This window comes from Moschus berezovskii, chromosome 26 (genome assembly GCF_049115385.1).
Source record: "Moschus berezovskii isolate FMDL1 chromosome 26, NW_MosBer_1.0, whole genome shotgun sequence".
Lineage (NCBI taxonomy): Eukaryota > Metazoa > Chordata > Mammalia > Artiodactyla > Moschidae > Moschus > Moschus berezovskii.
The window spans coordinates 28439430-28447516 of NC_142485.1; the positions used below are offsets into that span (position 1 = coordinate 28439430).

The following is an 8087-nucleotide window of genomic DNA, read 5'->3' on the forward strand; positions in this document are numbered from 1 at the left end:
AGCCAGGCGCCGCCATGAAGAGAAGCCCTGCCTGCTGCAGCTAGGGATAGCCCACATGCAGCAGTAAAGAACCGGTGCAACCATAAAGAAATACATATTTTAAAAATCCTTAAAAAAAAAAAAAAAGAAGACTAAATATTTTAAGTGAACTCCTGAATAAAACACGTGGTGCTGTATAACCAACGGGCAAATCCACTAGGCTACTCTGTCACTCGCTGGAGCATTTTACAATAGCACACACTTTCCACGTATACCAAGAACACTCTGTTCCCCCCACCTTCTGGCTTCATCCTCCAGTTCCCAAAGCTGTCTGAACAATGTTACTCCTATAATAACAATGCAATAGGAAAAAAATATATATATATATATATCACTCTGCCAGTATTCACAGCCTTTCTCTCCTGAATTCCAAAGATTCTTGTTTGAAAGGCCATCTCTTGACTTCTTCTCTGTAGCTCCAATCCAAACAGCCAGCTGCCTGAGAGACCGCACTTTGCCAGTAGCTGTACCAAGAGCAAGGGAATGGTGAAGTGTCACAGGGCAGAGGGTCTGGTGAGTGAGGTGTGGTGGACGTGGTGCATGGGAGTGTGTTGAGTGAGGCTTATGAGGTACGGGGAACAAGTGAAACAGAGAAGCAAAGTGGCCTGAAGAAACCGGACATGTTTCCTTCTCTGATGTGTGGTTTTCATGAATGTATAATATTGAAAGAGGAGATTATATTTGAAAGCATTTGTGGTAAAAACCTCCTGTGTCATGGACAGAGTGAAATGGACTGGCTGGACTTGTTAAGAAGGTGAAAAGCAAAAATGATGCCTCAGAGCTTCTGGAGCCAGATTAGTGTTTCCTTTTAACATGATTTTGAGAGACTAGATCATGTGTAGACATGGCTTATAAACATCATCACCTGGTCAAGAGCAGAATAACGTGTCCTGACCACGCTCACACAGGTGAAATTACAGTGAGAAACCATCCTCCACTTGATGACAAATTCCCAGGATCACTCTAATACCAAGGGGCAAGTCTGGCTCCCTTGCCATTGTTTTTTGCTTCAACCATCTAACAGAAATTTGCACATCAACTACATTCCAACTCATATTTCTCTCAGCTCTATAATCAACCCATATCCTATTTTGCATTAATCCCTTTCAGCCTAACCACATCACACTCAGCATCTCACTTGAGAATGGAACACAAATCTGTCATCTGAGCAATACTGAAGTCTTGCTGGAACATGACTAGCTGCAGTGTTTAGGAAATTACATTGTTCTGGAGAGAAAAATCTTAGAAATCTACAAATGTCTCCATACCTTATGGCGTCCTTTTATCACTCCCACGCCAAAGGGGACCGGAACTCACACTGGCAGTATCAGGAAGGGAATAGCCCTGTAAATATATTAGATGTTAGATTCAAGTGCTATGACAATAGCAGCAAGATTTTCGCACATATTTTCAAAAGAAATCTACCATGGAATAAGGCTACCGTCGAGAACTCATCTGGACCTGCTTTGTAAACTCCCCCTATCTTTCACTTTCCTTGTTACTGCTGTCTGTTATGACTCCTCAGAAGCATATCTTTATGTTTGCCCTTATTATTTCATTTGCAATATCCTGTTATATGAAAGTTGCCTTAAGTTCATGTTTCCCCTAAAATTACCTGTTTTGTTCACGGCTACCTTCCTGGCACATAGGACAATGCTGGTATGTAGTACCCGTGCCCATTTGACAGTGCCTGTATCCCATCTCTTCTTTACTCCAAAAGCTCAAACAACGCCTGCTACGGTAGCATAAAGGATATGCACTGGTTTTAACCATCAGAGGAAAAAAATTCATAAACATTCATAGTAGTTAAGTTAAAGATATGAGAAAGTGCAGAAAATCCTCTGTTAAGACAAAGGACTGGGACCAAATGATGTTTTGCAGTTGTTTACAATGCTCTAGGAGCTGAAGTTTATAAAGAAACCATAACAAGTAATTTCTAAGAATGCAATTACCTCTGTTAGAGTGGTCAGGAAAGGACCCTCTGAGGATATTTTCATAAGAGAACCAAGTAACAAGATGCAGAGAGCCATGGGCAAACTTGAGGAAAGATCATTCCAGGTACAAAAAGAGCAAGTTCAAAGGTCCTGAGGCAGGGGGAAGCTCAGCAAATTCTAATGACAGGGCCAGCAAATCAGGTGAAGATAGATCTGTGGGGAGAAAAAGCATCATTAGTGTTTGCCAGTCTGAAGATTATTTTCCAAATATTTACATCATAATGTCTATGCTGGTCTCAGCATCTCTAAAATTTTTAAGTTTGTTACTTTCTCCCTTTAAAAAAAATTAATTTAAAAGACTTACGAAGTTGCTTAACATACTCCAAGTTATCTGAAAAATTTTTTTCAATCTAAGTAGCAAAAGGAGATAAACACAATTTGTGAATTATCTGCTTGGGAAGGGCACTTAGAGAAAAAATGTAAAGAACATCTATAAATAACATTATATGAAAAAGTTTAAAAGATTATCATTTTCCCCAAACCATTATATCACGCAGCTACACAATTTTTGTTGGAACATAAGGAAGTGGACAAGAACAGGGAAGCTTGGAACTTGAAAGGTAAGTTATGACTTCTCATTGATCGTTTCTAAGAGGAAATTAATTATGTCTTTCTTAATAGAGGGATAATAAGGGAAGTGGAGGTCTACAGAAGATAGAGAAAAAGGCTATAAAATTTTTGATACTTGAATAAAGTATTTTAATTCCCAGCTGAGAGTCCAGTGACAACTACCATAAAATCAGGAGGGCCCAGTAAAGACCTGGAATGAGCTAATTTTACTCAAGAATGAGAAAAAAAAAAAATCAGCATGAATAATAATTGAAGATTAGAGGGAAATGTATTTAATACACTTAACTTTGTAAAAAAAAATTCTGACTTAAATTATATATTATTCATTTAAATTCACAGTATTTAAATGCACTAGGTAGTAATTCTCATAGACACTAAGTATAGTTCTGTTAAGCACTCTTCGTGTTTTAAAAGAGTGGAAAAGGGACTTTGGTTTAAATCTCTCAGTTAATCGCCCTTATAGGAAGTCTAGAGGTTAATATGAGAACTTAGCTATCTCCACACACCAGGTGGATAAATATGGACATTTGAAGTATAATGTCCAGAAGATAAAAAAATTTTAAATCCTTGCATTGTAGCCTACAAAATAAGAATATTTTTAAAATATTAGTGTAAATATATCCAAAGTCTTTATAAATTTTCAGCTAGATCAGTTTTGCCAGCTGGTAACTTTAGAAAATGTTGGGAAGCCCACCTAACAGAGAAGGAGGAAATGGCAGCCCAGTTGAGTATTCTTACCTGGAGAATCTCATGGACAGAGGAGCTTGGCGGGCTACAGTCTATGGGGTCGCAAAGAGTCAGACACGACTAAGTGACTAACACACACACACACACACACACCTGATGGAGGCTTTTATGAGTATGATTCCTCATCTTTGAAGCATTCTTTCAGTGAAGAATATTCTAAGCTCTATATTAGGTTGGAGGAGAAAGCTAATTAAATGCTTGAACTTTCCTAGATGGACTCAGATGTCACAATCTATTTTTTTCATTGTTGGGGCCAGAGAGAAAGTAAAAAATGTGCTCACCATGATAGGAAAAAGATCTACTCCCTCAAATTAATATTTTTAATACTGTTTATTACTTCCACATAGTAATTGATCTCCCAATTTGCTTCCACATATTGACATGAAATACTTCCCCATTTTACAGCCATTCTTCTTTTACAATGTTTCTACCAAAAAGTGATATTTCTAAAAGGGCTGTATCTGGATTCTAGTGTTGGCAACAATTTAATTCGCCTTGCGATGTTCCATCTTCTATAGAAGAATCAGTCCCCTCAGAAAGCATATTGCACACATCCAACACTAAACCTGTGCTAATTTTAAAGAAGAGAATCTCCTACTTAGATAACCAGTACTTTTACTCCCACATCTCATTTCAATTCCTATATTCTCATACTGCTCTTGAGTGCTTTCATATTTACTGTTAGCTGTCTGGTTTATAAATTGTAATGTCAGGCACGAAAATACCAGACATTTCTCATGCACTTTGGGCTCCATTTAGGATCTTAGGATGCTCTTTGTAGCTGAATCGTGAAAATATTATTTGTAGATTTATAATGAATTTCGAGTTTTGTGGAATCATAAAAATCAAAAGTATTTACTCCATGGCCTGACTATAAAATTTAGTGGGTATTAATTTTTATATTTTAACTCTATATTTGATAAAAGTATACATTTATTAACAAGTTTCCAACAGTAACAGTGATACGGTGCATTTAGAATCTTTTTTCTGGTTTTTCTTCTAGCTGTAAAACAAGACAAAATTCTAATCCAATCCCCATTTCTTCTATTTACTAACAGTCAAGTTTTTAACATTACTTCAACCTGGCTTCCTTGATCTGAATAGTAAGCATAATATCACTGTCATAGGCCATTATAAAAATTCAATAACTGAATATAAAATAAATAACTGAATATAAAATAAATAACCTACTCTATAGTACAGGAAACTCTACTCAATACTCTGTAATGACCTATGTGGAAAAAGGATCTTAGAATGAATATATGTATGTGTATAACTGATTCACTTTACTGTATAGCAGTAACCAATACAACATTGTAAATTAATTATACTCCAATAAAAAATTGTTTTAAATTTTTAAAAAAATCTTTCGAAAATAAGATACAAAGATGTAATGAATAGCACATGGAATATAGTCAGTATTTTATAATACTTTTAAATGGAATATAACTGGTAAAGATATTGTATGTTGTATACCTAACACTAATATAATTCAGTAAACATTATTTTCCTTAATCTAACTTGCTGAAGCTTTTTTATAGTTATAAAATTTTGAGATAATAGGGGATTCACACAGAGTTGTAAAAAATGATACAGAAATTTCTTCTTACTTTTAAACCAGTTTCCCTCAGGAGAAGCATTTTTCAAAGCTATAGTACAATATCACAGCCAGGATATAACATTGATGGCATCTACACACAGGTCTTGTGTAGATCTCCCCAGTTTATCTGTACTACTATGTGTGGGTAGTGTGTATACATGTTTAAATTTTTATTTTAAAGTAACTTTAAACTTAAACTAAAAGAATAATAGCAGGAATATTTTTTCTTTTTCCTAAATAAAGTTGCCAACCTGATGCCCCAAATATATTAAATATGAATTTCCAACAAACAAGGACAGTTTCACATACACAGAATTACCATCAAAATCAGGAATTTAGCATGGATACATTATTACCATCTAATCTCCAGACTTGATTCACATTTCACCATTTTCCAATAATATCCTTTCTAGGAAAGGATCCAGTTCTGTTTAGTTGGCATATCTGTTAAGTTCATTTCACATTGGATCTGTTCCTCCATCTTGACTTACATGACTTGACACTTTTAGAAATTGTAGGTAAGTTATTTTATAGTATGTCCCTCAATTTGAGCTTGTGTGATTTTTCTTCATGACTAGATTCAAATTACGTATTTTGGGTAGAAGTATCAGAAAAGTAATACTGAATTATTCTCATTTCATTCTATCAACTTATAAGTAAGTTCAATGCATGCCATTACTGGGGATATTAAAGGTAAGTGCTTGACAAAAGGTATTTTCTTTCAGTTTCCCCAGTTGTAAAGATTCTCTCTTTTACCTTTGTTAAGTATTTCATGCAGAAGTGCTTTGAATCTGATATTGAATGGTAATATTTTGTGCATCATTTAACTCTCATCAAAATATTTTACATGCTTTGATGTTTTTGGCTGAGTTACTTATTACACTGATGATTGACAAATAATTACCTTATTCTATATTCTCTATTGGCATTCCTCTGTTTTGAAAATCTTTCAACTCTTCCATTTATTCATTCATTTGTTCAAGCACTCATATCTGCATGAACTTGTAGATTTCTATTTTATTCCATTGATTCTAATATATTGCCAGTATTTCTTATTTTAATGCTCAGGTTGTTCCAGATTTAACTAGTGGGGATCTCAAAGTAGTTTGTGTATCCTTTTGATATGGTTCCATCACTAGGGGAACGTTTCTTTATTTTCTGGCACATCAAGCTGTTCCTGACTCTCTTGTTTCTTCCCTTTTCCAGCCCAGGAATCAGAAATTCCTCCAAGGAGCTCTGGTTCCTTTTAGTGGAGAATGGTGTTTACAAAGGGAGATCTGAGTGAACAATATGCTCCTTGCTATTGGGGTATCTCTGCTCCCAAGCTCTCTCAGACAGACCTAGGGTATATGAGAATACCCTAGAATATATAGAATTACATCATTTATCCCCACATCTCCCTTTCTCCATTCCTTCCTTCGTTCCTTCCTTCATCTTTTTCTTTCTAATCTATTGAAAGTTAAATTCACATTAATATTTCCATATTTAACCCAACATTCCAGGGTTTATCCTCATTTTTTCTTTTTCCATTCTGTAACTCCCTTTTCCAACAGCAATAAATCAGACTCAGCTTTACTCAATATAAATAACTATTTGATCATTTACCTGCTTAAGTACTCAACTCGTATCAGAGCCACCATCACCCTCCTCTTTATCCTCCCCATCTCCTCACCACTGATGCAGACAAGCTTCCCAAGTTGCTTGGTTTCTGAATACCCTACACCAGTTGCTACCGCTTCATTCCACTACACAGATGCCATCCGCACCCCACTCAATCTTCAATCCTTCACAATGGATGCCACTGCTCGCCTCCCCCATCAGACATCTCCCTCAACTGTCTCACCCTGGAGTAACCAGGCCAAGCTGCCCCCACGCCCGTGTACCCAGGCCCCCAGAAACGCTAGTGCCTCACTCAGATTCTGAAAGCCCCCCACTTTAGGTGCTGTCCTTAATACTGTATGGATGACACTTTTTTCACAACTTTACCTAACAGTTTCTTGACCAAATTAGGAGGAAAGGAATGGAGACAATGAGCAAGTAAAGGGGAAAAAAGGTTTACAGAAAGAAGGAAAGGAATAATTAATCACAGGTTTGTTTATAGGCCCCTATCTTACACTATACGTAAAAGTCAACTAAAATGGATTAAAGTCTTAAACATAAGGCCTGAAACCATAAAACTCCTGAAAGAAAACATCATGTTGTCCACCTTTAAATATATGCAATTAAAAAATAAATAAAAGTAGAATTACCTTGAGATCCAGCAATTCCACGTCTTGAATTTACCCAAAAAGAACTGAAATCAGGATCCAAAAGGGTTTTACCACTCCTATGTTCATTGCAGCATTATTCACAATAGCCAAGTTGTGGAAACAAAAGTCCATTAACAGATAAATATATAAAGAAACTGTGGTATGTGCATCAAATGGACTACTATTTAGCTTTTAGAAAGACGTGAATTCTGCAATAATCAATCATGTGAACAAACCTTAAGGAGATACTAAGTGAAATAAGCCAACTACGAAGGACAGATATGGCTTGATTTTTATATGAGGTATTATGAATAATCTCTAAACAGCTGATGTATAATATTGTACTTACAGTCAATGATAATATATTGTACAGTTAACGAATGTTAAGAGGTAGATCTCATGATAAATGCTGTTTCCATAGTAAAACTTTAAAAGTTAAAAATACAGCCATTCTGATCTCAGTGCCTAACACAGGACTTGTACTGATTGAATACAGGTAATAAATATTTGATGAAGAAGAAAAAAAGTCAAGGAATTTATTCCCAATATAGATATGACAAGAAATTCTTTCTGTTTTAACTAGCAGGGAGAAAGAGTAGTGAAGGAAAAAGTTAATTTAGGCTATTTAAAATAGGCCAAGAGTTGTCCCCAGAAAAGTTTACAGAATTATCACCATTGGGCTTCAGAGTTCATTCTGCTGCTGCTGCTGCTGCGTCGCTTCAGTCGTGTCCGACTCTGTGCGACCCCACAGACGGCAGCCCACCAGGCTCCCCCAACCCTGGGATTCTCCAGGCAAGAACTGGAGTGGGGTGCCATTTCCTTCTCCAATGCATGAAAGTGAAAAGTGAAAGTGAAATCACTCAGTCGTGTCCAACTCTTAGCGATCCC

At 36.2% G+C, this 8087-nt stretch overlaps 1 long non-coding RNA gene across 1 annotated transcript; it reads right to left on the reverse strand.

Annotated features, from left to right (window-relative positions):
• Positions 1-1314: 1314 nt before the first annotated feature.
• LOC148773761 (uncharacterized) lies at positions 1315-7416 on the reverse strand. Its single transcript, XR_016036533.1, has 3 exons — positions 7200-7416; positions 1992-2186; positions 1315-1383 (listed from the first exon to the last, which is right to left on the reverse strand). It is a non-coding gene; the product is annotated as an uncharacterized LOC148773761 (long non-coding RNA).
• Positions 7417-8087: the final 671 nt, after the last annotated feature.